The 25,035-nt window shown below is 42.1% G+C and overlaps 1 non-coding gene and 1 pseudogene across 1 annotated transcript; both read right to left on the reverse strand.

Moving 5' to 3' along the window:
• Window positions 1-249: 249 nt before the first annotated feature.
• Window positions 250-25,035, reverse strand: LOC128566477 (U1 small nuclear ribonucleoprotein C-like; annotated as a pseudogene).
• On the reverse strand, window positions 11,406-11,531 carry LOC128567122 (U4atac minor spliceosomal RNA). Its single transcript, XR_008374782.1, has one exon. It is a non-coding gene; the product is annotated as a U4atac minor spliceosomal RNA (small nuclear RNA).

The raw sequence follows: 25,035 nt of genomic DNA on the forward strand, positions 1-25,035 counted from the left end.
GAAAACTGTCTTGTCTCCCTTTCTCGCGCCCCTTGTTTGTTTTTCTCCTTTAGGTGGTTCCTGCGTCCCCCGTTGCTGTCCCGCTGGTCGGGACACTTCCCTTCAAAACTATTCTCTCTTTGATAGGAAGGAAGAGCAAGTCTTCTTTACCATGCTATTAAGAAAACACCCAGAATCACAGCACCATGATCTCCTGATGAAGCAGAACAAGTAATACGAAACCGACATAAAGAAAACTTCCCTCTACCCTTATCTGTCTGGTCAAGTCATTCCAGGACCAGTGGGCACCAACATGGGACCAGCAGGAGGTCTCATCACTGGGGGCCCAGGCATCATTGGCATGTGACCTCCCATGGGTGGCCTCATTCCAGGAGCAGGTCCCACTGGCATCATCCCAGGAGGAGGAGGACCCAACATCGGCATCATGGGAGGGCCCCACATATGGGGTGTGGGCATCATACCAGGAGAAGGAGGACCCAGAAGACTGGGGGGAGGTGGAATCATCTCCCCTGCAGGAGGAGGAACAGAGAATGGAGTAGGAGGTACTCTTCCTTGCGGAAATGCAGCTGTTGTTTTGTCAGTTTCTGGGCCTGCTCTTTCATCCATTTCTGATGTAGTCCCTCACATTCTCTCCGTGCTTCCTCCCCCTGCAGTGTGTCTTTCTCACAGATGGAGAGTCATGGGTGAGATATGTATTGCAGTAGTCACAATAAAACTTGGGTATATTCCCTCCTGGCTGTTGGCAATTCCTTTCTAATGTGAGTTTTTAAAAACAAACCTTCATACCAGTGTGGGAGGAAAGAATGGTAGAGCGGGGGGAAAGGGAGTTTGCTCTATTGGTAATAAAGCTCCAAGTTCATCCCATCATGGATTCCATGGTCCCCTAGAGACACGTGGTTCTTAAAAATTGTGGACCACTTCTTAAGGACAATCTTGTTCCAATAGGTGCCAATTTGGGCTGCAATCAGCTTAAGGTCCCCATGGTGTCTTTGGTGTTGAATTTAATGCGGACCTTCTTCCCCAGATGGTCGTTGCAAACAACCTCGATCATCCTGGCTGGAGCTCCAAACTCAAACTTCTAACCTGCAGATGCCATAACCTCCAGCCTCAAGCACTCTGATGTATGAGATTTTGAAAACCACTGGAAGGCACATCCAATCTCTACTTCAGTCTTTCAGAACAACACCACAAATCAGTATCTTTCTAATATGAATTATACTTTTGAGAACAGCCAAGACCTTTTTGGATGCACATATGATAAATGAGACTAGCAATCAAGTGGACAGTGTGAGGAGCAGCCCCTATGTCAGTAATGAGAATGATTTTCCATAGAGATCAAAGATACCCATGTTCCAAGGGCTGGGCTGGGTGGTGAGTTCACAACAGTACAGAGATCATGATCCTTCCACCAGAAAGCTTTCAGATCCACACAGACCTCAACAGAAATTGTTATGGGAGTAAACAAATGCATAGCTGAGATGTCCAAGAAGGATGATGTTCAAAAATGACATGTGTAGGGTCATTCTGGAAAGTTTGTTTAAAAATGTTTCACTACCGCATGGGTTAACTAGTGAATCTATAGCCTTCCAACATGAATCATTAGAAAGAACAATTAGACAATTCTTCTAATAATGAGCTGTTACTAATCTGCCACATTTTATCAAACTTAAAAATAAGCAATTAATAAATTATTTGAATTTTATAATTATACAGGCATTTTCTAAGCCATGAGCTTCAAACCAAGAAAGTTATAATGTTAATAATTTCCTCTGCTAGAAGCTCTAATCAGGTCATCAATTATGACTTTAATTAATATGCAGTTTCTATGCCATAAAAACGAGTCTTATGTTTGTGAGGTATTCTTTCACCCTGTACTCCATAGCTACTAAAGGCAAGAAGGTTAAAGCCTTTCTATTCTGCCCCTATTTTCTCAGTTGTGAAATGGAGATGTCAGAGTTACATACTCATATGATTGTGGTGTGTATGAAATGATATAATTAAGGGGGTTCAAAAAATGCCTGGATCATAGACAGTGAGTTTCCTATTACTATGTTATTCTAGTCTGATATCTAAGAAACAATACTAGGTAGTGAGCTGCTGAGTTTTCCATATTGAACTTCTACCTTCTTCTTATGGTTAAAGTATGTCACCTTAGGTAAGCTTTCTGGAGTTGGTTTTGCAACCAGTGATAACTAAATTTATGTGGCATCATACTTATGTAAAAAGAAGTAAATGTAAAGACATGACCCTCCAATGTGGCACCAGGTGTGGAGGCCTCAGCATGGAGGGATGGGAGCTCATGTTAGGTTGGGCGTAGGACGTACTAATACCACTGTGTTGGCAGCTAGATTGCCAAGTTCGAATTTGGCCTTGAACATGTCTCTTCTGCATTTTACAGCCCATTGCCATGGCATCAATAGAGTGAAGATACGATAACATAAAATTTTGTGTGTGTGTAGGGGGGTTCACACTAGGTACGAGATCAAAAGAAAAAAGGAGGCAGATATAGTGTTCATCTCGATCTGACTTCCTCTCCTTCATCTTCTCTGGACCCCAAGGGGGAGAGCTGGGCTCTGAACCTTCTCTCCCACCTTACTGCAGTCTTGGTTTAGGGTGCTTGGAGATGACGAAAGAAGTCGGTGACAACCAGTCTTTAGGAAGTCACATTTCCCATGATAGTTGGAGGTTGGGGATAGTGGTGGGGAAGGGAGAGAACAAAGAAGTAAGGCTTTAGCTCAATAAGGTAAATAAATTCCCTATGTTGGACCAGACCTTTCAGTGCCATTAATTATGAGAAGTTCATGCAGAACATCCCCAACCAGGCTGCAACTGATACAAATGCAGTTGCAGGACTCTGAGAAAGTGCCTAGTCAACACTACTTCATTGACTATTTCCCTCATGAGTGTCAGAAAACTGCCTCACTAGAAGGGGTGTGAAGAGACCTTGTTGCAGATGGGGAGAGAAAATTCAGGCCTTCTTCAAGAGGATCAAGAGCTACAGTGGGATTGCAAGGAACAAAGGTTAAGAAGTGGGCTAGATTAAAAAGTTCCATTTCTCCTTCACCCCCATATACCCAAGTCAAGAATCCTGGGAACCTCAGTAGATAGTTTAGGTTACTCTTTTTTTATGTGCAGAACAACGTGAGGAACAGAATTAGATCAGCTTGGGAATCTTGTCAGACACATACAGCAACTCATTTGTCTTTTCTTCACTTCTCTCCCAAAACAAAGCAACCAAAACCAAGAAATGGAGAATTGTCTTTTAATACCACATATTCACGCTTCAGAAGGCAAGTCTGGTAAAGGAAAACATCCTTTCTATTCACTCAAGATATATGTGTGTATACATATTCTCTCCTGCGTGCTAGACACTGTGCTGGGCTCTGTGGGTATAGCAGTGAGCAATTCATATAACACAGAACTTAAACCAGAGGAGAAGAAACATAGAAGAGAGAAACAGTGATTAACAGTGACACTTAGGACAGAAGAACAGAGCCTGTGGGAGTACCCAGAGGGAATATTTAAATGATCAAATGTCTTGCATGGAAATAGAAAAACAAATCTAAGGCTAAGTTTATTCTTTTACTACTCGAAAAGTCCAAACGCAGAGCTATTTGATCTATTTGGTTAACAGACATTCAAGCTTTGCCTGCCTGCGCCTTTCTAAAACTTCCAAAGAATCTCTAAGTGGGTCCTAAAGCACTTTCTGGTAGGCATACAACGAACACGGCACTGACCCTGCTCTGGGCAGTTTGTTCCATTCCTTCATCACTTCTAGTTTTAACTTTTCCTATTTATTGATTTGATAAAAAGTGAGTAATTCTATTCAATTGTTTCAACATACATGAAGTGCTGAGAAGCACTCTTGATACCACCTCTCTATTGGAAAAATTGGCTATACTGTCTTAGAGGACTTTTTTTTTTTTTTGAGACAAAGTCTCACCTCTTGATAGAATGCCATAGTGTCACAGCTCACAGCAACCTCCAACTCTTGGACTGAAGCAATTCTCTTGCCTCAGCCTCCCAAGTAGCTGGAACTGTAGAAGCACACCACAGCACCTGGGTATTTTTTTGTTGTTGTTGTCATTGTTGTTTAGCAGGCCTGGGCCAGGTTCAAACCCTCCAGCCCTAGTGTATGGGCCAGTGCCCTAACCATTGAGCTATTGGTGCCGAGCCTCAGAAGACTTTTCACAGAGAAATGTGCTGGCTAACAGAGAAAACCTGTTGTTAACATGCTTTCTAAATTGTTTGAACCCACAATGTTAATATGTGATAATTCTTATGTCTCCTTGCACTCCAAACATCCAAAAAACACTTAACCATAGTAAGGTATAATAATGCAAAGCTCATTTACCTAATGTTTATTTCTTTATTCTGAATCAGTGGAGTGGGTAGACTGAATTCCTCAACCAACTGAAATAAATTTCAAGGAGCCTACTTGAATTAAAATAAGGACCTCCAAGAATATTTAGAATTGGGAAATAATTTTGAGGTTTTTCTACTCTATCTTAATTGGACGAAAGAGAAAACCAAGCCCCAAGGAGATTGGATGACGTAGCCACCAGCACCAGGCTCACATCTGTGGGCCGCTAACAGAACCCTTGGTGTTAGATACTTTTTTTCTGCAGCCATCACTGAATCCGCACAGCCTACCACTGTGTCTGGTATACACCAACCACAAAACACAAGTATCTAAATGAATGAATGGTTGCCAAAAGTGTCTCAGGCACTGTTCTAGGACTTTTGCTTGCTTGAACTTGTTCACTTTTTCTCACAGTCCTGGTAAGGACTGAGGCACACGGAAATTAGTATATTTGCCTAAGATAACACAGATAGAAAAGTACAGGGCCTGGATTTGAACCCAGGCATTCTGACGGAGTCTGAGACTGGGCTGTACCCACAAGGAAATGATGAATACACAACACCATATATAACACTGAAGGATGAGGGGAGGATGGAGGAAGCTAAAATTTAAAAACAAAATAGAACCTGAGTATCATATAAATGTATAGGATTGTCCCACATCTATGCCTTCTGAGACATATACACAAACTAGAGCTTGATAACCAGCCCCTTATCTATAACACAAACTCCCATCAGACTGCCAGAGACTGGTTTGCTGATCTACAGCTTAAAAACTGTGATATATGATAGGGTATAAAATTTACATTCTTGGCATGCAAATAATTTTGAATTATAGCAATTGGTTTTATGTTGTTCATAAAAAACTGAATTATGAATATAAAATTCATAGTATAATAACCACCTTTTGAAAGGTAGCTCACTAAATCCACTTTAACTTTTAAGTGCCGGGGGCATATTATCACAAGAAGTTAGCACTATTATCTGCCAGTATTATGATCCTTGCACTATGATACAATTTCCCTTTGCACTAAATTTGTACATTATCTCTGGGTCTGCTAATATTTCTAATGTCACCATTGCCACTCCCAATAGTAACTTAGTGATTATTCCTTGGAAACCTCCTACTTAAAAACTCACTTGGATAGAGCTGATTTTATTAAACCTGATATTCATTTATCCAAGATGACTGCAAGTGGATTCAGGGTTCTCTTTTAAATCCATCCTGAAAGACTTTTCCTGGCTAACTGAGCCAGTGGTCTAACATAGCCTGGTTACTGTGGGGTGTGACAGGCACTCTGGGGCTTTCTGGCCTTGGAAGTAGCATAGGAGGGATCTTTCATGGTGTCCTTAAAGTGACCTCTGTTTGTGGGCTTCTTCCTGTCCTCCTCCATGCCTCCCCTCTTTATCTGAGCCTGTTGTTCAGAATTTCCAGGCACTGGCAAATCTGCATAGATGCCTCCATCAGACCATGGACCCAGAGGTAAGTCTGTGACTGTTTCATTTTTAAAGATGTCTATGCCTCAAGCATGTAAATAAACCACAGTAACTTCCTTTCTGAATTCATTGACGTTTGACAATCTCTTGCAAATTCCTATTCCATGGGTACACATGAGAATTCATTCCCGAAAATGTGATGGTTCCCAGTGAGGATTCAAACAGCCATCAAGGAAACTACAGGATTGTTTTGGTGTTTCTTAAAATTCTTGTCTGAGTCATGATGACTGAGTCATCAGTCCCCAAATAATATAAATATGAAGTGAAAATAACACCTTCCTCACATCAGCAGGTCTTACCAGCTCCCAGGGAGGATAGGAAGGAGCCCAGGCCTCTGAGGAACCTCAGCCCCACCCCCCAGGCAGGAGCTCTCAGGATATCTACCAGCCATAGGGGAAATGTCCTCCTGAACTCACCCCACCTGGCTCCGTGTAGCAGCAAGGGAAGTCTATGAGGTGCACAGATAATTGTGTTCTTTTCCAGGTGAGATCCAAGCTGAGAATGGCTTGCGCAAACTCACATCTCTAATATGTGGTGTTGGTACTCATTCTACCTGAACATTGGTGTGCGGGAACTCCACACAAATGAGCCACGCAATGCTGAGTTGTTGAGAGGAAGTTTCCGTGGATCATCCCTCACTGCGAAAATGCAGTGATTTTCACAGTTCTATCATGCATCCCTGTAAGGATCACAGACTGCGGCACTCAGGCAGTATTCTAGCTCTAAAACTCTTTGCAAACTTACCTCCTGTAAAGCCTTTTCTGAATTTTATGATTACAAAACACAAGAAACCAAAGTATCCTGCTACTCAGACACAATGTTTTGTATATAAAATGAAAATATCACAGAGGTGATGTAGGTACTACTAGGTCTCAGTAAACTTAAAATGAGATGCTAAAAAAGACTTCCTATTTTTCAGCCCAAAGAGCAGCAAGACAGGAGAGAGAATCCAAGGGAATTAGGAATCAGAGCTGTTATGCAAGGTAGAGGGAAAAATAAAAATAAAAAACCAAGATTCTCAGTCCCAATATACCCCTCCAGGAAGCTCAATGGAACAATTTTCCATGGAAAACAGGAGACATGTCTATGAATAATGGGCTGGGCAGGGCTGTGAGTGAGCTCAGGAGCCTTGGAGGAAAGAGGGAAAGGCTGGCTGCCCCGGCCACAGGAATGCAGTCATGGGTCCAAAGCCAAGGCATGGAATATTTATATTCTGCTTATAAAATGTGCCTTTTATTAAGAAATTTTGTCACATGCTACTGTGTCCAAAGGGTTCTATAAGATCACATACTTTACCACTGCCATCTCTCCTTGTCATTGGGCCAGCATCCTCGAGACTGGCTTTCATCTGGAAACAGGAAGGTGGGAGTGATGCCTGGTAGGGACTCTTAGTGATATGCCTGGAACATTTATGTCACATAGGATGGGTTAAAAAGAAAAAAATATACCTATGTGCTAGCTGCCTTTTTTCAATAGTAAGGAGTTTGAATATTAAGAGCTGGTCATTCAGAATTCAAATATAAGATCAAGTTTAATAATAAGAGGAGACTTGAAGATCAAAACTGTGCCCTTGAGACCTGACACCCTAAGAATCACGCTGCATCCTCTCATTCTTCCGATTAGGTTTGCCTTAAGGACAGAGACCCGGGGATCCCTGAATGCCCAGTATGATAACATCATGAAAAAGCTAAACTCTGCCTAGGGACATTCTCAGCTTCTCCGGCTCATAACTCCCATACCTCTGCCTGCAGCTGGGTCCACTGCCTTGGGCAGTGGGGGTTCAGGGGCAGCATTCACCACTCTGCTTCCTTCTGATCACCCCACTGGACATAACCTCTTCCCAACTCTAGGCTGCCCATGCGTGTGCCTCAAGTGCCACCCCTAGGCATCACCCGGGAGCCCAGAGCAGGAGTCCAGGGTATGGGAACCTAAGATAAGACGGTGGCGGGAGGCACCTGATGGCTGGAATGACTCAGGCAGGGAAGCCCTGAGCCATCCTTGAGGAGGCTCTGAGGAATTTCCTCTGAGGAATTTTCCCCACTGAAGAGGCCGTTCACCTGCAATGCTGAGACAAGGCAGCACTGCCAGCTGCAGGCGTGATGTGTCCACGGTGACTAGAAATGGCTTTCTGTGGTGCATGTCCTCTTGGCAGCTCAGGGGACCCTGCCACAAGGGAGGAAAGTAAGGCGGGTGCGACAGAGTCTTACTCTGTTCCTCCGGAGAGGATAGCGAGGCGGGTGCTCTGAGGACTTCAGGAGGCTTGTCCCAGCACACCCCTTTAGAGTTCCCGTGCTTGGTCTTTTTCACAAAAGGTTGGGAAAATGCAGGATAGAAGAGGCTTTCTAAAGGCTGCACAGCCAGGCAAAGGCAGGTGGGTGGAGATCCCAGCTTACTTCACAGTACACTTGCCTGTAAGAACATGCTGGGGAAGACCCTCAGGTAACACACCTTAGATGTCCTAGTACAAAAGTCAGCAAACAGGGCTTCTCGGTGGCTCACACCTGTAATCCTAGCACTCTGGGAAGCCAAGGTGGGTGGATTGCTTGAGCTCAGGAATTCCAGGCCAGCCTGGGCAAGAGCAAGACCCTGTCTCTACTAAAAATAGAAAAACTAGCCAGGCATGGTGACAGGCGCCTATAGTCCCAGCTACTCAGGAGGCTGAGGCAAGAGGATTGCTCAAGCCCAAGAATTTGAGGTTGCTGTGAGCCATGACACCATAGCACACTACCAAGGACAACAGAGTAAGACTCTGTCTCAAACAAACAAACAAACAAGCAGACAGACAGACACCCCAAAGTTAGCAAACAGCATGTTTTTGAGAAGGGGGTAGGCATACCAGGACAGTGAAACAGTGCAGATTTAGGACTCCCCCTTTATGTTTCATATCAAAGTTGCCAGATGTGGGCAGCGTGCTGCTCCTCGGCCATGGGATTCTTGCCGGCATAGACATAGCCCAGTAACTCACAGACCATGCTCATCAGTTGTATGTGTGGCTCCTGGATTTGGAGCTGGACAACACCAGGTTTTATGTAACATTCAGGAAGTCTATCAGCACCCTTGCATTTTAACTTCTGGCTGGGTTACAACACAGAAAATGACTTCATGGCTTGTGACTTCTTGCCCAGGGCTAGACCCAGCCGGAGGCCACCTGGTGCTGCTCTGGCTGGACAACAGCCTGGGCCCCTCTCCTCCTCTCCTGGCTTTCTACCCGACTTAGGGACTGTGGCCTCCTGAGTGATGGCTCCTAGGTCTCGAGTCCTATATAACATTAGGCACCCCAACTATTATGCCCAGTTTTGTTTCATTTTGTTTTGATATTCTCTTCTCATGACAAAGATGTTCAATTTCTTGGAAGGACCAGTTGGGCAGGTAAATTTGGCTCTTGGAAATTGACCCATCAGTGTTTTCAGATTTCAAGAAGTAGAGTGCGCTGAAGATGTTAGTCTTTTGTAATCAACGAAAGATCAACTTTCTGTTTTCTAGTATCTGCCATACTGAACATTACAACAGTTTTCTCATAAATTCTTGGTTAATATCAATCCTACAACTTTCACACATGATTCAGAAAGAGGCTGGGAATGTCTGCAAACAGGAGAGTCAGAGTTACCTATTCTAGCTTGTAAAGGCTCCTTGCAGGAACTGTATGTTGGTTGCGTGATAAAGGTACATTAGGTATTCTTTAGGATGTTCAAACATGGTGCAAAGACCTGAACGATGAGATCTTCCACCTCCCCTCACAGTCCATCAGTTTCATGTCTTTAGTAGTCTGAAGTTAACATAATAGCATATATAAATAATAGTGCACCATACTTGCTTAAATTGCATGATGTGTTACCTTTTAAAAACGTATTGTGGGGTGGCGCCTGTGGCTCAAGGAGTAGGGCACCGGTCCCATTTGCCAGAGGTGGCAGGTTCAAACCCAGTCCCGGCCAAAAACCACAAAAACAAAAACAAAAACAAAAACAACAACAACAAAAAAAACATATTGTGACCATTCACACTGTCTTCAGAAAGTCATGTATCACTTAACAATGGGGATCCATTCTGAGAAATTCACCATTAGCCAATTTCACTGTTGTGTGAACTCATAGACTCCACTGAGACAGTCCTGGGCAGTGCAGCCTACTGCACACCTAGGCTGCACATTGCACCTGCACCATTGCAGCCCATTGCTCCCAGGCTGCAAACCCACACAGCATGTTACTGTACTGAATACTGCAGGCAGTTGTAACACATGCTATAGTATGTGTGCATCTAAACACATCCAGACATAGAAGAGGTACAGTACAAATATGATATTATATTCTCATGGGACCACCCTGGTATATAGGGTCTGTCCTTGACCAAAACATCTTTACCCAGCGCCTGACTATATTATTGTTATCACTGCTACCGTTGTTGATAGGTAATATTTTACAGCAAAGGAAACTAAATAACCAGAGAATCAATACATTTGTTCTTAGGGCCCATATTGTGTCCAGGGTTAAAATTCAGACTTTTCTTAACCTTAATCATGAATTTAAGTAACCAAGGATTTATGTAATACGTAGCTCTGTGTCTACTTCATTAATATCAGCTCCTATGTTAATTGTTTTCCTTTTCTTAGGTCCTTTTAAGTTTGTTTTGTTGTTGTTTTCTTCTTCTTCAGTTTCTTAAAATTCATCCTAACCTGCATTTTAAGAATTTCTTCTATAATAAAGAAGGTACTTATTTAAAGCTGTTTTCTCTAATACAACGCTTCCTGGATACTATAGGTTTGCCTCAAGGACCTTTGCTTCGAATGACTCCATAACTTTTGCCTCAAGGACCTTTGCTTCGAATGACTCCATAACTTGTCATTTCAGCCTTGACTTTCTGTTTACGCTGGGGATACTTCATGAGAGTGCACACCAATTTCTAAGTATTTAAGCTTTGGACTTTATCAAATTTATCTAATATTTTTGGATTTTGATCAGAGACTGATGGTGCTAATATCTTTTCTTTCTTCAACTATTTAAACCACTCTGGGAAGCCAAGGCAGGTGGATTGCTTGAGCTCACAGGTTGAAGACCGGACTGAGCCAGAGCAAGACTTCAACTCTAAAAATAGCCAGGCGTTGTAGTGGGGGTCTGTAGTCCCAGCTACTTGGGAGGCCCAGGCAAGAGAATCACTTGAGCCCAAGACTTTGAGGTTGCTCTGATTTGTGATGTCACAGCACGTGACTTAGGGTGACAAAGTGAGACTCTTCTCAAAAAATAAATAAAATAAAATAAAATGTCCTTCACCATCAAGTACCCAACTGAATTTTATAATTTTTACAAGTAGCAAAGGACAAAAAAAAAGGAAAAAATATATATGTTCTCTAATTATATATATATATTATAATATATATACAATTTATATAAATAATATATATACAATTTGTATATTATATATTGTATCTATATTATTACATGAGATTATGAATGTGTTGAGATCCTCTTTATCCTTGATTATTTGAAATTTACTAGATCTGTTGAATTCTTCGTTTGTTTGTTTGTTTTAATCGGGAAAAAGAGATTTTTCTTTTTTCCAAACATTGCACCAATATAAAACAAAGCTCTAGTTGATGTAAGCATGCTGTGTAGGTGTTAGTAGGACTGCTGTCACTATGCGCTCATTGGACAGGAGTGCAACCCCAAGAAAAGAATGATTGATCTGCTGAATTCTTAAATGGAAATATTTAAAACTGTTCATCATATTTGTGCTTTATCAAGTTCTCTCTATATGCAGTATTTCTATGAGTTTTTGCTTTATATGTTTAGTTATGTTTTGCTTTGTGTATAGAAGTATCTTATTTTCTAAACAATATAAGGTAATGTTATAAATGCAACAGATCCATTAGTCATCTGGGAAATGAAAATTAAAAGCAAAATGAGATATCACTACCCAACCATGTAATGTGTGATAGTGAATATTTTATGTCACCTTGACTGGACTAAGGGATGTCCAGAAAATGCTCATCATATTTAATCATCAGACAAATGCAAATCAAACTACTTTGAGATATCATCTAACTCCAGTAAGATTAGCCCATATAACAAAATCCCAAGACCAGAGATGTTGGCGTGGATGTGGAGAAAAGGGAACACTTCTACACTGCTGGTGGGAATGCAAATTAATACATTCCTTTTGGAAAGATGTTTGGAGAACACGTAGAGATCTAAAAATAGATCTGCCATTCAATCCTATAATTCCTCTACTAGGTATATACCCAGAAGACCAAAAATCACATCATAACAAAGATATTTGTACCAGAATGTTTATTGCAGCCCAATTCATAATTGCTAAGTCATGGAAAAAGCCCAAGTGCCCATCGATCCACGAATGGATTAATAAATTGTGGTATATGTACACCATGGAATATTATGCAGCCTTAAAGAAAGATGGAGACTTTACCTCTTTCATGTTTACATGGATAGAGCTAGAACATACTCTTCTTAGTAAAGTATCTCAAGAATGGAAGAAAAAGTATCCAATGTACTCAGCCCTATTATGAAACGAATTTATGGCTTTCATATGAAAGCTATAACCCAGTTATAACCTAAGAATATGGGGAAGGGGGAGAGGGAGGGGAGGGAAGAGGAAGGATGGGCGGAGGGAGGGTGATTTGAGGGATTACACCTGCGGTGCATCTTACAAGGGTATACGTGAAACTTAGTAAATGTAGAATATAAATGTCTTAACACAATAACTAAGAAATGCCAGGAAGGCTATGTTAACCAGTGTGATGAAAATGTGTCGAATGGTCTATAAAACTAGTGTATGGTGCCCCATGATCACATTAATTGTACACAGCTATGATTTAATAATAAAAAAATTAAAAAAATAGTATTTCTGGGCATGTATTGTTGAAGGTATTTCTCAGAGAAATTAGCATTTGAATGAGTGGACTAAGTAAAGAAGATTTGCCGTCCCCAGTATAGGCGGGCACCAACCAATCCTTTGAGGGTGGGGAATAGAACAAAAAGGTTTCAAGGAGTGTGATCTTGTCAGAAAGGAAGAAATAAGGTTTGGAGAGAGGAAGGGGAAATGGGAGGGAAGGAGAGAAAGAGAGAAAGCGGAGCTGGGACTTCTATCTCTGGCCCTTGAGGACATCTGTGCTCCTGGTTCTTGGCCTTTGGGGTTGGACCAGGACTTACTCATTGGCTCTCCTGGATCTCAGGCCTTCAGGTTTAGGCTAGATCTATGTCAGGTCAGCTTTCCTGGGCCTCCAGCTTGCTGGCCACAGGTCCTGGGACTTCTCAGCCTCCATAATCTCATGAGCCAATCGCAAATAATAAATCCATGTATATGTGTGTGTCTACACACACGCGCACGCTATTAGTCCTATTTCATTTTGTTGGAGAACTCAATACCAAGTATTGATGAGGATGAAGAGGAAGTCCTGCATGGTATGGGAGTATAAATTGGCAAAACCACTTTGGGGAACTGATAGGATATACTAAAGCTGACAAATATGCAGACCTTCAAATCAGCAATTACATCTTTAGGAATTTACCTGTTAATGGAAAAAACACAAACTCTCTAAAATAATTTAAAGAGGTTTATTCTGAGTCAAATATGTTCCACCACAACCCAAGCAACATGTTCTCAAGAGGTCTTGAGGAAATGTGCCCAAGTTGGCCAGGTCACTGTTTTTATACATTCACGGAGACAGGAATTATAGGTAAGACTGTAAACCAATACACGGAAGATAGATGTCAGTTCAGTCTGAAGAGGTGGGATATCTTAAAGCAGGGGCTTACGAGGCACAGGTGGGTTTGGGGGATGTTTTAGGTGGCAGTTGGTGCAAAGAGTTAAGCTTTGTCTAAAGACCAGGAGTCAGTGGAAAAGAATGCTTGAGTTTAAAAAAGGGTGGGGAATAGAAAAAGCGAGAGAAAGAGAAAGCAGAGCTGGGACTTCCATCTCTGGCCCTTGAGAACATCTGTGCTCCTGGCCTTTGGGGTTGGACCAGGACTTACACATTGGCTCTGCTGGATCTCAGGCCTTCAGGTTTAGGCTGGAACTATGCCAGGTCTTTCTTTCTTCTTCCTTTCTGCCAAGATCACACTCCTCAAAACCTTTTTGGTCCATTCCTCACCCTAGCTGGGAGCAGCGGCTCATGCCTCTAATCCTAGCACTCTGGGAGGCCAAAGCAGGTGGACTGCTTGAGCTCATGAGTTCAAGACCAGCCTGAGCAAAGCAAGACCCCCATCTCTACTAAAAATAGAAAAACTGAGGCAAGAGGATCACCTTAGCCCATGTTGGAGGTTCTGTGAGCTATGATGCCACAGCACTCTACCCAGGGAAACAGCTTGAGACTCTTTACGTTTCTTTTTTTCTCAAAAAGAAAAAGAAAAAAAAAAAAGAAGGGCGGCGCCTATGGCTCAGTCAGTAAGGCGCCGGCCCCATATACCGAGGGTGGCAGGTTCGTACCCAGCCCCGGCCAAAGAAACTGCAACCAAAAAATAGCCGGGCGTTGTGGCGGGCGCCTGTAGTCCCAGCTGCTCGGGAGGCTGAGGCAGGAGAATCGCTTAAGCCCAGGAGTTGGAGGTTGCTGTGAGCTGTGTGAGGCCACAGCACTCTACAGAGGGCCATAAAGTGAGACTCTGTCTCTACAAAAAAAAAAAAAAGAAAAGAAAAGGGGATATTCTGTCATATGATGCTATACCAGAGACAGGTGGGAAAGTAAGCCACATTATACCAGGTTAACAACACCCATTTAATGAGATTTTATCATTTGTATGTGTGACTCACTGGATCTCTTAGAAAAGAATTTGAGTGAGAATAAAACAAAGGTCAGAGCTGAGTCCTCATTTGCAATAGTAATGTGTATAGACATTTATCAAAAGGCTTACAAGAATGTCCGTAGCAGTTTTATTCATGAGGTCCTCAAACAGGAAACCCAAATTTTCATCAACACTATAATTAATAAATACCTCGGTACTGTGCAATGGCCATGTGTAAGAATGAATAAACTATTGCTACCTGCACATCACAGATCAATCTTGCAAACGTTATGTTGAATGAAGGTAGCCAAACATGTGAGAGTGCGTGCTATATGACTTAACAAGTTTTTATAAAATATAGAAACAGGTAAAACAAACCTACAGTGTTAGAAGTCAAGACTGCAGGTACCTTCCTGGGATGGAAGGGTGACTTGGAGGGTATAGGCAGTTGGTTTCGGGGTTGTTTCTTGACCTAAATGCTAGCACAGGTGCGTCCACTGTGAGAATCCGAGCAGTTGCACACTCAGCTCGGCATTTTTCTGTTGTAAAAACTCCAGCAGACGTTTTTCACAAAGAACACCCTAATGCAGGGCTCTGGACAGCATTTATTATGAAACAGGATGAGAAACATTTTATATTCTTTATGAGGTAGAATTCAAATTTCAAGGAAAGTCGCATCAGAGCCTGTGCCAATTCCTTCTCATAAATCACTTTAATTGCTCACACTGTCCATTGAAGTGAATACTATGATCCCATTTTCCAAATTAGAAAAATGAAGCACAGAATGGGTCAGTCTGTCTGAGACCACACATCTGCTAAGCAGCAGGGCCCTCTGACTTGACTTTGGTCTTCAGTGTGACCTGATTGTGAGGGAAATGGGGTGGGCAGCCTGGTGAGGCTGAGGGGCTGCCATCAGAGCAGCGCACAGGGCCTCCAGCTCAGCATGTCTTTCTGCAAAATGCAAAAATGATCTTCTGCCCTGACATGTTATAGGAATTATTTAGAGATACTTCAAAACTCAAATGAAATGTCAGTAATCTTCCCTTGAACTTCTCGATTTCTCCTGTACATTGATTTTATTTCACTGCCCTTTGTCATTGTTTATAGTGTTATTTTATACACTAAATTCCTTCCATAACAACTTTTACTCTGCAGTGCATGTAACAATTAAAAACACTTGCAAAGAGGGACTTTGCTTAACAAATGCAATCAGTGTGACCTGGTTTATTGTGCCCTTAATGAATCCCCAACAATAAAAAAATTAAAAAAATTATAAAAAAAAAAACACTTGCATTATGTGATCTACTCAATTCAGTTTAATAACCTTAAAGAATTATTTAAGGCATTACTTCATAGCAGATTGAACTTAGATCAAAGAATGTTTATTCAAAATGCCTGTTTCCAAAAAGCTTTGGCTCATTATAAAAGGTGCATATAAAATAAAGCTGAAATACATAACTTAAAACCTCATGGAAGAAGAAACTCACTAAGGATAACACAAAGGCTATCGCTGAATATTAAATTTAGCTCTAAACTTTCTGGAAGATAAGAAGTACATAAATCTCATTATCTGATAAAAGGAAACAGATCACTTAGTCAAAAAAGATAGTTTTCCACATATAAATTTCCAAGAGGCATGCCAAAGAAACTTATACAACTTTGTCAAAAGGATTGGCAATGAGTAATCTGAATTAAATGTGGAATGATATTCAGAAGTGTCATCTTAAGAAGAAAATCTTACAATCTCAAGAGCCCTGAGTTTTATTTTTAGAAAATGAGTTCAAGGAAAAAATAAAAGAATAAAGGAAGAAAGATTTTGAATTCATAAAGGAGACAGAATTTATTCCTCCTAACTATAACACAATGTGCTCACCCATGTTGTTACAAAAGGCTACAGTTAACGACAATATATTGGATATTTCAAAACAGCTAGAAGGGAGGATTTTGAACCTTTCACCACAGGAAGTGACAAGTGTTTGAGGTGATGGATATGCTAATTGTCCTGATTTGATCATTACACAGTGTGTACATGTACTAAAACATCACCATACTGTACAATTAATATTTGTCAATTAAAAATGAAATAAAACTTCAAACAAACAAACCAAGGCAGCAGAGGCCAACTCAGCCCTGAGACGGTGTGGCTCTGGCAGTGGGTCAGCCCTCAGACCCAGGCTTAGGTGACCACTCAGCAGTCAGGGCCAGGTGCCCCCCACCTCCCATGCCCTAAATATCTAAATCAAGGGAAAAATGGAAATAATAGAACTTTCCCTGTCTACCTCATGGTTAAAGCACTCTGTGAAATGCTACACCAATGTAAATCCATAATCTTAACTGTAGTGGTGTCATCAAAAAGGGAAAGAAACCCAATCATATTTCCCAAGGTTGAGAAGTAGTTAAAATTTGCCATTCACCATTTGCCTGGCAATCCTTACTTTGAGGGTGATTTCATTTGTTTCACTTACTGTCTTTTCCAATGTAGTCAGGAAGGGTATTTATTAGAGAATCTCTATGAATCAGCACAGAATTACAAAAATGTGACCTTTTACAAGGAGTTATACTTTCCCAGTGTTTTCTCCTTTCCCCATGGCATAAAACTATAAACAAAAAAATTTCCTCATTTAAAGTTGCAAGAGACATAAAATTTGGGGACATAAAATTCACTGAAGACTTTATCCTTCAGAAAAGCATATTCCTGGGTAGCACCTGTGGCTCAAAGGAGTAGGGTACCGCCCTCATATGCCGGAGGTGGTGGGTTCAAACCCAGCCCCCACCAAAAACTGTAAAAAAAAAAAAAAAAGGTGGCACCTGTGGCTCAAGGAGTAGGGTGCCAGCCCCATATATGGGGCTGGGGGGAGGGGAAGAGTCAAGCCCAGCCCTGGCCAAAACTGCAAAAAAAAAAAAAAAAACCAAAAACAGAAAAGCATATTCCTGTCAAGAGACAGTCATAGAAATTCCAAGCTAGAAATTTCCAGTGCACTCAAGACTCCCTACATCGTGTGTGTGATGTGCATATATGCACACACATGCACACAGCCATCAAACAGTCAGGGCCAGAATCCAGGACCTTCACTGTTCTCTTTTCCTTGAGTAGCTCTGTGCTTGCCAAAAGTGATTTCATGAATCTATCAAGCTGCAGAGGCTACCACCACTGCTGAGATGGGAAAAGCCCATGCAGTGTTTGATCACAAAAAGATAGCACCTGTCACCTACACACCCATTCGCCTGTGCCCCACCTCCCTCTCAGCTGCACAATCCCCTGCATGGCTGTAGTATCACAGCAAAGGCCTGTGGTGCAGCAGGTAAGCTAGAGGAATGAGGCACCACTGGGGCGGGGGGCCTAGAGGGAGTCCACGAAGACTTTGGATGTTTCTCAAGGTAGTATAAGCTGAAGGAGAGAAAGGACCCTGCCAATACCAAAAACAAATACTTGCAATTGAATGAGTTTGAGTATGTTCCATCCCAGCCAGCCAGTATTGGCATTACTGACCAAGACACACATGGAGAAAGGGTTCCTTATCCACACAGACCAGTTGAAGCCTTATTGATGTGGACATTTTTTTATACAACATTTGTGTCATTCTATCCATGGTCAATCTAACAAAAAGTAGGCTTCTGAAGAACCATATGTTCACATGTGAGTACCCAGTTGTGTTTCTCCATGCGAGGTTCTAGACCACAGGCGTCAGCATCAGCTGGGAGGGCGAGATAAAACGCAGATTCCCGGGCTCCACTACTGGTCGACAGAGGCAGCTTCTCTAGGGTTGTCACGTAAGAATTTCCCTTTCAATCAAGTTCTTTGGGTTAAATCTTTGCACAAAACATTTTGAGTTCTATCCTTAGACTTAATTCAGCAAGAGTTGCCCCCTAGTGTTCAGTATACCAGATGCCCATTTATGAGCAGCTCTGTGAGACGAAGAGGTAGACCCCATGTGTGTTTGTGTCTCTGCTCTATGTGACTGTGAGCATCAGAACCAATGACTCTGTCCGGCAGCCTATTTACTTTGGGAACCGAAGCACTATGAACACATAACATTTAAGAAAGGGGCCCGTGGGTCTTTCCATGAAACCTGGAACTTCATCATTCCTTATCATTTGAACTTTTAAATTTTATGTTAACTGTTCCCTTCATCTCCCCTTCAGTTAGAGTTTAAAATTCATTAAAGCTGGCTCGGCGCCCATAGCACAGTGGTTACGGCATCAGCCACATACACCGAGGCTGGTGGGTTCAAACCAGGTCCAGGCCAGCTAAACAACAATGACAACTGCAACAAAAAATAGCTGGGTGCTGTGCCAGGTGCCCGTGGTCCCAGCTACTTGGGAGGCTGAGGCAAGAGAATAGCTTAAGCCCAAGGGTTTGAGGTTGCTGTGAGCTGTGATGTCATGGCACTCTACCAAGGGCAACATAGTGAGACTCTGCCTCAAAAAAAAAAAAAAAAATTCATTAAAGCCAATGGACTGTATCCATAAACCTTCAGGACAAATGCTGTGTCCCTACAATTTAGGAGTAACAAAAGAAATCAAAAAAACCGTCCTCTATCTGGGCGCAGTGACTCATGCCTATAATCCTAGCACTTTGGAAGGCTGGGGCATGTGGATCTCCTGAGCTTAGGAGTTTGAGACCAGCCTGAGCAAGAGCAATACATTATCTCTAAAAAAAAATAAATAAACTGTCCTCTGAAACCTGCTTTTTCTCCCACACTCTACATGAATCGGCCATAGCCTGTTCCTATAACACAGAGGATGCTGTGATTTTTCAGCAGATATGCTCGAGGGAAGATTTGCCCTGTCCCTAGATTGGGCCCACCCACCTCCATGCCTGAGACACATTTGCTGTCTCTGTGTCCCACACACCATCCAAGAACAAGGACTTTCGTATTATGTCCTCCAAATAGTCTATTGAGCAATATTTTCCAAATAGGATGATAAAAAGGTAAAGACTATATGTCAAATCCATTAAGGCTGACCTTTCTGAATCATTCTGATTTGAGCCAGCCTCTGCAAAGCTGCTTTTGGTTAACCAAGCCCTCTCCGTCCTCCACCCTCTTCTATGGCTGAGAATAGCCTTCCTTTACTGACTCCCCCTTTCTCTCCTCCCCTTTAGGCACAGACTGGCTGTGATCTTTGCCTTGATTGATGAGAATAAACATGACATTCTGAACCACCACCCACCACAATGACAGCCCTCACCTCCCTTCTTTTGACTCTTTGATATTTTCCCACCAAATTTGTAGGTATGAAAATAAGAGCTATGGGGAGAAAAAAGAACAAAAAAGAATCAAAACAAAGCATTTTAGCTTTTTCTTATCATTCCCATGATTCTAGCCTGATTATCTGTATTTCCAACATCTTTAAACCTTTGATAACAACAACAACAACAACAACAACAACAACAACAACAAAAGCCAGGCATTCTAGCAGGGACCTGTAGCTACTTGGGAGGCTAAGGCAAGAGAATCGCTTAAGCCCAAGAGTTGAAGGTTGCAAAAAAAAAAAAAAGAGTTGGAGGTTGCTGTGACCTGTGATGCCACAGCACTCTACCAAGGGTGACAAAGTGAGATTCAAACTACTACAGGATTGAAGTACCTTAGAGCCCCTTTGCTCCTTTCAGCCGGTACAATTTGTATCAGTAACAGAGAAGCTCTAGTTGGATTTTCTTTAGATCATTTCTCCTCCTTAAAACTGAGCTTTACTAAATTGGTGCTTGCTGGCTTTGTGTGCTAGATCTCCGTCTTGCCATGGACTTGATGGTTCCAAAGTCAGCAGTGTCATGGTGGGAGTTTCCTTCCCAACCTGCTTTTGTGCCCATTCATGGTGATGCTGTTAGTTTCTCTGCCTGACCTGCTAATTACAACTTGGAGTATTTTGGGGAGAGCATGGATGGACAGACTCAGCAGTGTTTCAAGTCTTGGCTCAGCCAGAGTAAGGTTGAGGAGACCTACAGGGCCTTGTTCAGAGCTTGACGGGCAGTGAGCGCCCAGCAGGAGCTGTCTCTCTCCCTGCTGCCTTCCTGGGACCAGGCCCCTGACGTCTACTCTCTGCCATGTAGCTGGAGTTCTGGGCATTTGTTTTGGCCACCCAGCATCTCATCTCTGTCTGTTTGGGGAATTTCTGCTGAATGGTTTTTAGTGGAAGTTTAGGAGATTATTGTTGAAAATGCTCATCTGAAAATGCTAGTTGCACCAGAAAGTGCTTATGATCGGCCAAAGATAGTTTATGTTGTCTCCAGTCTTCCTTGCTTCTAGGACAGTGGCCCAGAATCTGGGCTCCACTGATCAGAAAATCCCTCATCAAACACAGGAGGAACTCATTACCCAAGAAGGAGAGGCTGGGCCTTAGCCTTTGTTTCATGGGGACAGAGGTAGAGGTGACCAAAAGGATACCTTCCTGGGGCAAAGATGTCATCAGTGATGACAGCATTAATAATTGTCCCCAAACCAAGTTCTGTCTGATGTGGATGACACAGGACCAAATCCAAGTATGGAATGTGCCCTAGTCCCACTTGCACGCATGGTCAAGAGAATTACTAACAGCAAAAAGGACATGCACAGTTGTCACTCCTGCTGGACAACAGAACAGCAAGTGACAAAAGGAAGGATACACCAGAGAAGAACCTAAATGGTGGAGGCTCAAGACTCTCTACCAAGAATAAGAAAGAAAAGTGTCCTTTCACGAAAGAAATGTAAATAAGTCAAAGCACTTGCCAAGTTTTAAATTCCAATTTGTAAGCTGAATCATCTAAACCCCTTCTGTGTCTTCTGCTCACTAAACTTGTAAGTAGCGGTAAATGAGCTTTCGTTCTTTGGGAAGCTCTCTTGGGAATGATGCCACTGGGTTTCTACCTACAGTGTCCCCTCCCACCAGGCTTTTCTCCTGCTGGGGAGTCTGCAAAGGGGAGCTGTCAAAACCAGTTTGGTAAATGAGTAGGAGCTGGGTGAGACTAGCAGCTGCAGCCACAGTCAGGTGCAAAGGCAGAATTTAAAGTGTAACAATCAAGAGATTGTTTTTAGAATGTTGCTGACATCATATACCGTGAACTTTTTATCCATTGTCTGCATGGGACAGAGAAAGAAAGGGTCACTAATTACAGAGCGGCAGATCAGGGAGTAATCTGGATTTCATAGTAGGAGGCTTCCCTCTCCTTGTCTGGTGGTGTAAACAATAACCTTTTTTAATAGTCTCCAATAAAGGATGCACGAGAACCGAACACTGATTGTAATATCACTCCCATTTCCTGCCTGCTTCACTGGGCTGTTTGGGCTGTCACTTGGGATGAGCTGCTTTCTTGGCATTTGTATCCTCACTTTTTAAGTCAAGATTGGGATTACATACTATTGGTCAAGTGCAGAGTCCTGACAGGCCCCAGTTGTACTCAGACATGCCATACCAACTCCCTTCTCTGTGGTTATGGTTGCGTTCCTGCAACAGTGGCAGAGCTCAGTCATAGCAACAGAGACCATGACCCACAAAGCCTAAATTCTTTATTATGTGCACCTTACGGAAAAGGTTTGCTGACCCCTCAGTAAGATGCTGTCTTGCTTCTTGGCACTAAGGGAGGCACAGCAATGAAACCACATAGTCAACGTACTGCTTCCCTGGCACTAACCAGACACCTAAAATAGACCAAAAGTTCTCTTCCAAACACCGACCACCTTGGAATTTCAAAGGTGACCAGATGATTGGAATTCTGATGTAGTTATAGAGCTGAGGGAACTAAAATCCCATTGGCACAGCAAGGAAGGATTTGCTTTTATAGATGAAGATCTGAAGATTGGAGTGTTTTGTGGCCTTTCCAGATCTCATTATAGCAGATCTTGGGTTTTTAAATGCCCCCCAAAGACCAACCAGTGTATGTATTTGTTGAGAATCTAGCTTAGTTGTTATTAATCTTTCTTGGGGGTTGGGAGGAGACTGCCCTTTCTGAAAATGACATATACACAGACACCCACAATTTCACTTACAGTTTCGGGGGTTCATTGGCCTCCAATAAGCTAATCTACGAACCCCAGATTAAGAAACTCTAATCAAGTTTTCTGCTTGTTGTGGGAAAAAAAAAAACCTAAAAGAAGTACTAGTGAAAGAACCTGTTTTAATTAGCTTAATTAACGATGAGTAAGCACTTACTTGGCATTAAACTGACAGCATTTACTAAATGCCAAATAAATGGTCCAGGTAATAACATTAGTGGAACTGAGGAAAGAGATTACTGTTGTTTAGTAAGGTGAGAGTAGCTTTCACAGAAGAAATCTGATTTGTCTATAATCTTAGATAGCAGAAAAAGCACAGAGGGCGGAGCTACAAATGTCTTCAAGGTTCTGAGAGTTCTCAGCCTTGGGGGTCTCACATGTGGGCCCCAGGCAAGAGAGAACTTAATACTCTGTACAGGACAGTCACCTAAAATAATGTCTAGATGTCTGTTCAGATTCTACACTGCAACTAAGCTTTAAGAAACTACATTTGTTCAGAAACTCAAACCTGCCATTATCTGAAAAGGCTATTTAAATAATCCTCCTTTTCCCACTTACATATGTGTGTGAGGCCAGCTTTTCTTCATATACACCAATCAAGATAATACATTGTAACAGACTCATTACATGCAAGAGCAGATAGGAGAATCCAGCCATCTTCCATTAAGCCTGATGACAAAGAGATTTTTAAAACTCCAAAACAGTGCCATTTTTCCCATTTATTGGGTTTTGGCTTTGGAAAAATATGGTCATCTTTATAAAAATATGAACAGGATATTATTGTACTTTTAAAATGAATTAATAAGTATTTTTAAACATCTCAATTTTAATTTTTAATATTTTAAATACTGGTAGATCTAGCCTATTAGAAACAAAAGCTCCTCAGGATCCTTGATTTTTAAGAACATAAAGGGATTTCAAGAGCATAAAGTTTGAGAACCATTGCCTTATATAAAACAAAGACAACCCAATGACATGCCTCCCATGGTCATGTTTCTCTGGAATGTTCCCCCCCATGTTTGTTTCTTATTTTTCTGAGTTTGGCTGTGTGTCTGGGAACTCAGACAACTGGCCTGTTCTCATGGTCTGTAAGGTTCTTGCCATTCTGTTCCAAGTCACCATGCAAAGCTAAGCCAGGTGGTTTACAGGGGTCCTCAAACTACGGCCCGCAAGCCACATGAAACGGTGTGATTATATTTGTTCCCGTTTTGTTTTTTTACCTCAAAATAAGGTATGTGCAGTGTGCATAGGAATTTGTTCATAGTTTTTTTTTTTTTTTTTTTAAATATAGTCCAGCCCTCCAACGGTCTGAGGGACAGTGAACTGGCCCCCTGTTTAAAAAGTTTGAGGACCCCTGGATGGAGAAACTGGTATCCTACATTATATTTGATCCAGAACACAAGGGACTATTAACTTTCTTTTCCGTTACACTTATTCATTCTGCAATAAGTGTATTAACAGGAACAGATTAGTAGGTTAAATAATAAAAGTTCCCCCTGGGTTTGAAATTTAGATTATTGATTTTCCCACTCTTATGATCCCTTCTTGCCCCAGACCGTAATTCCAAGAATTTCCCAGCATCATTCCAAGAGTCTAAACAGTGTTTTAAACAGCTGCTAAATGTTGATGGTCTTATGATTTCTTAAAGGAATTTTTCTGTGGGTGGAGGAAGCCAGTGGCTGTGGCTCTTAATCAAATGTTAGAAGTGCACCCCCAACAGACATTGTGAAATCTGCAGAATTACAATGTAGATAGAGGGTTTCCTCTTCCATAAATAAAGGCTTGCTATAGCACACTCCTTATTGCCTTCTTTTCTGTTTAGGAAAAAGACCTTTTTTTTCTTTTTGAGACAGGGTCTCACTCTGTTGCCCACGCTACAGTGCAGTGGTGTCATCACAGCTAATGCAAACACAAACTCCTGGGCTCAAGTGATTCTCCTGCCTCAGCCTCCCGGGTAGTTGGGACCATAGGAGCCCGCCACAACACCCTGTTCATTTTTCCATTTTTAGTGGTGACATAGGTCTTGCTGTTGCTCAGGCTGGTCTCCAGCTCCTAAACTCAAGTGATCCTCCCACCTCAGCCTCCCAGAGTGGTAGGATTACACAGTGTGAGCCACCGTGCCTGGCATTTTTAAAAGACTGGTTCCCGAGGGCTTACTTTATCTTTTTCTTTCTTTCTTTCTTTCTTTTTTTTTAAAGAGACAAGGTCTCCCTCTGTCGTCCAGGCTGGAGTGCAATAGTACAGTTATAGCTCACTGCAGCCTTAGATTTCCTGGCTCATAGAACTATTCTTGATAATGGAAAAAAGCTGAATGTGTGGCTCTAATAACCAGGGAGTTCCTTCAGTCTCCCAAGTCCCCTTTCACAAATTTCCTGGGCACTTACTTACAAAGGCTATCACACAGGTTGGGCTACAGGCCTTACCTGGCCCGTGAGGGGCAGAAAGGTGGCCAGGGCAGAGGTGACTTTCTCTGTCAACAT

The sequence above is a fragment of the Nycticebus coucang genome, chromosome 15, assembly GCF_027406575.1.
Source record: "Nycticebus coucang isolate mNycCou1 chromosome 15, mNycCou1.pri, whole genome shotgun sequence".
NCBI lineage: Eukaryota > Metazoa > Chordata > Mammalia > Primates > Lorisidae > Nycticebus > Nycticebus coucang.